The following is a 4,939-nucleotide window of genomic DNA, read 5'->3' as shown; positions in this document are numbered from 1 at the left end:
TGCTGGGGGATGAGTTTGGAATGGCATAAGAGTGAGAAAATTTGGTGTTGGAGCAGTCTCAGAGTGATGCCTGTGCTTTCGGGGTTTTACCTCCAAGAACCCCACAGGTTCTCAAGGTGAAAATCTGAAAAAAAATATATATGAGTAAATATATATCTGAAAATATATATATATATTTGATTAAAATTAGAGACTTCTGCCCCGTGAAAGACATTGTCAAGAGAATGCGAAAAAAAAAAAAGAAAATGAGTCATAAATTGGAAGTTTAGCATTTATAAAACTGTCCCATAAAAGGATTTTTTAAAAAATCTCAAACATTCAAAGAACTCTTAAAATTCAACTATAAGAAAATTAATGAAAGGTTAATTGAGAAAAATGCCTAAACAGACATATTTACCAAGAGAATGTACAAATGGAAAATGCATATGAAGACCTATGTAACATCATTTGACATTACAGGACTTCAAATTGAGACAACAGTGAAATACCATTGCCAACATATTAGAATGGCTAAATGTAGGGGCACCTGGGTGGCTCAGTCAGTTAAGCGTGCGACTTTTAATTTCTGCTCAGGTAATGGTCTCAGGGTCCTCAGATTCAGCCCTGCTTTGGGCTCTGTGCTCTGCAGACAGTCTGCTTGAGATTCTTGCCCCCCCTTCTCCCTGCTTACCTGCATGCTCTCTCTCTCAGATCAATAAATAAATCTTTAGAATGGCTTAAATATAAAATAATAATAATATTACAAGACAGATAAAACCATTTGGTGATAAGGATTCAAGACAAGAGTGACTGTCAGTCATTGCTGGAAGGAATGCCAACTGTTACAGTTACTTTGGTGGACAGTTTGGTAGTTTCTTACAGAGCTCAAAACACTCTTACCTTTAACCCAGAAATTGTGTTCCTAGGTATTATACCTAACTTATTTGAAAACTATGGCCACGTAAAAATCATCAAGTGATTGTTTATAGCAACTTTTTTCATAATTGCCAAAACTGGGAGCAACCAAGATGATTTTCAGTAGTTGATTGTTAATCTGTGGTATATCCATACAATGGAATATTATTCTGCAATTAAAAAAGTGGGCTATCAATCCATGAAAAGACACAGATGAAGTTCATAAGCTAATGTTAAATAAGTGAATTTGCAAAGATTACATGCTATATAATTCCAAATATATGACATTCTGAAAGAAGCAGAACTATAAAGATGATAAAAACATCAAAAGTTGCCAGGAAAGAGAGAAGTAAAGGGGACTGAATAGATGAAACATAGGGAATTTTTTTAGGGTGATGCAATTATACTACATGACATTGTAATGGTAAATACATGACACTATGCATTTGTCAAAAGCCATAGTACATTATAACATAAAAATTAGATTAGTATATGCAAATTGAACACACACAAAGGTCAGGTAGTTGCATCCCAGGACAAAATGTGAAATGGGACAAAACAATCTGTGTTATATGTGTAACAATTTCACGGAATAGGGTGGGAGAAAATTTATTGTCCTAAGTAATTTTGGAAATGAGCGGAGTCTAAGACTAAAGGCAAAAGAAGCTATGCAAAGACACTATAGTTTATTTGTTCAAGTTCTTCCCTACAGGACAACTGGTAAATAATTCTGGTATTGGTGTACATGTATACTGAAAATACACAACTGCTCAAATGGATGGCAGATGGTGAAAGCTACATATCTTGCTGCTGGAGTGGGAATTTATAGATAAGCAAAGGTGAGAAGGTAATCTATGTGGGAATACATTACAATTAGAGTAATCAGTATTGAACTCATGTTTAGCTTAATACACGTAGAGATAGTTACACATAGAAATGTTTATAGATGTATGTATATACATGGTTTAATATACACATGTATATTTCCTTGATGTATTTGTTTATAGGGTCTTGAAGCATCAGTAACCACAAGCACACCTTATACTTAGATCTTGGTTTTTAATACCATTCTTACAATTTTAAAAAAAATAGGCCTTTTTGGGGATTTGGCTGATTCTAACATTGGAGTAGGATATAAAAAATAAACCTTGAGTATCTTGTTGTACAAGAAGTATTTTAAAGACAGTCAAACACAATAATGGTGCTATGTCAAGGGGAGACAAGCACCAATTTGGAATGTTCCTGATGACCAAGGCTGGAAAAATTTGAGCAACAAAATAAATGAAATTTTATTGGATTGTAAATCCAAAATATAAAAGAGAGATCATAAATCCATGCTGATGTAAAAAAAAAATGATTGAATAAACAAGTAAATAAGGGGAAATAGATAAATTTTTCATGCATAATTCCAGCTAATCTCTGTAGATACTTTGCCATCAAGGGGATGGAATATAACTCCCCACTCCTTATGTGTGGGCTGTACAGATCGACTTCCTTCCAAAGATTACAGTATGAAAGGATCAAAAAAGAGTAAATTCACAGTGAAGAAGCTTGACAAACACTACTTCAGCCAGGTGTGAAGGTTAACATCAATAGTGTTAAGTCTTCTTGGTAGTACGTCTGCTTGATATGATGTGAAGAAAATAGCACTTTATCTCTTTGGTCTTCCTCACAAAAGCACATAATCCCACTATAACCTGAGAAAAATGTCAGATGAATCCCATTTGAGGTAAAATTTACAAAATGTCTGACCATTACTCCTCAAAACTGTCAAGGGCATCAAAAACAAGGAGTCTGTAAAACTGTCATAGCTAAGGGGAGCCTAAGGGTATGTGCCTACTAAATGTCATGTAACGATGTAATGTGACAATCTGAATGGGATCCTGGGACATAAAGAAGACATTAGGTAAAGACGAAAGTTCTGAATAATGCCCGAACTTCAGTTAATGATAATGTGTCAATATTAGTAATTAATTGTAACAAATGTGCCATGTGAAATGTTAATTGTAAGGGAAAGTGGATATGAGTCACATGGGAAATCCCTAAACAGTCTTCACAGTTTTTCTCCAAATCTAAAACTGCTCTAAATTAAGTTTGTTAAAAAACATAATTAATAGGGGCGCCTAGGTAGCTCAGTTGGTTAAGCATCCAACTCTTGATTTCAGCACAGGTCATGATCTCAGGGTCCTGAGATTGAGCCCCATGTGTGGTTCCAGGTTGCGCATGGAGCCTCCTTAAGATTCTCTCTCTCCCTCTTCCTCTATCCCTCCCCTGCCTCTAATACAACAACAAACAACCATAATCAATAAAATGAGTGATAGCTGCAATTTAATGTCCTTGATGATAGAGTTTTTCTTAAACTTACCATTTTGTTTAACATTAAAAATATGTCTGTGTAGTCTAGTTTTATATTTCAATTGTATTTTTATTTTTCCTCAACAAAATTATTGTGGAGATTATCCTTTATTTTCATGAACATGGTTTACAAAACTATATTAATTCATTTCTTTTTTTTTCTTTTTTTGAGTCATTTAAGCCAGAGAAATCAACCATTATGCTAACCCATGACAGTGCCAACAAGCAATCTGCTATATTAGATTTACCTGTTCACTTTCTAAATTTGTTTCCTTGAAGATAAGTTTACCAGTAAGGAATAATTGAAATTAGATGGTTATCTAATTAATAAAAGGTATCAGTTAATCTACACTTACTACTACATTTAATGCTAATTATCTTTTGGCTAATGGAAAATAAGCAATATATATGTAATGAATAGACATGTTATATACACACATACAAATAGTATGGGAATAAATTCATTATGTTAATGCATGTACACATGCATTTACAGTGATAATAGTGTTAAATTCAACATAAATTTTTATACCATAACCAGCAGCTATAAGTGTGTGTGTATATATATATGTATATGTGTGTGTGTATACACACCCACAGACAAATATATAGAGAAATAACATATACATATGTATTTGTGTGTGTATGCATGCGCATAGTATGTGAATAAATCCATTATTTTATTATGTTATTAGTCTGTGAGATTAAATTAACATGGCAACGTGGTTTACAGATTTAGGCAAAACATACCCTCACTCATTCTATTGGCATTGTGCAATCCTGAGTTAAAGAAGACCTCATGTGTTATCATTGGTTTGTCTGTATACTAGAACTACCTATTTCAAGTCAGTAGCATTCATAATGTATCTGTTGCTTTTTATATGCTATCTTATTTCATCCTCTTAATAATTGAATAATTGTGGAATTATTATACCATTTTCTAGGTGAGGAAATTGAAACTCAGATAAGTAAAGGGATAGTTCAAGAAAAAAGGTAGTAGAGATTGAAATCCAGGGTTTTCTTTTTTTTTTTAATTTTTAAAAATATTTATATGAGAGAGAGAGAGAACAAGTGGTGGGGAGGGGCAGAGAGTGTTGAGAGAGAGAGACAGAGAGAGAGAGAGAGAGAGAAGCAGACTCCCCACTTAGCAGGGAGCTTGATGAGGGGCTTAATCCCAGGACCTGGAGATTATGACCTGAGCCAAAGGCAGGCACTTAGCTGAATGAGCTGCCCAGGCACCCCAAAATCCAGGGTTTTCTGATTGCAAAGTCCACTTTGGAATATACTACAATGTCTTCTCCATATTCTAAATGGTAAAATAGGTTGGCAGCTATCTTAAGCAATATTTTTTAAGTGACCTGTACCCCTAGTGTGGAGTTCAAATTCACAATCTGGAGATCAAGAGTCACATACTCTACCCACTGAGCCAGCCAGGCATTCCTTAAGATTTGATTAAGCTTACTTCATTCTGCATGAACTATTGGCTATCAACCTATAGTTGCTCAGAGATGAATGATTTGTTTTTAATAAGTTCCAACTATCAACCACTTTCTCTCACTTTGCATCTCATGCCCAGTTTCCTCGAAGAGGAATGCTTTTCATGTGTATCTTCTGCTCATGAAAAATAAAATAAACCAACAAATATTTTTATTTGGCTACCTAGTGTGACAACCAGAAAGTTTTAAGGATT

Source organism: Ailuropoda melanoleuca, chromosome 12 (assembly GCF_002007445.2).
Source record: "Ailuropoda melanoleuca isolate Jingjing chromosome 12, ASM200744v2, whole genome shotgun sequence".
Lineage (NCBI taxonomy): Eukaryota > Metazoa > Chordata > Mammalia > Carnivora > Ursidae > Ailuropoda > Ailuropoda melanoleuca.
The sequence above is the reverse complement of the archived record's forward strand: the minus strand, read 5'-3'. Positions refer to the sequence as shown.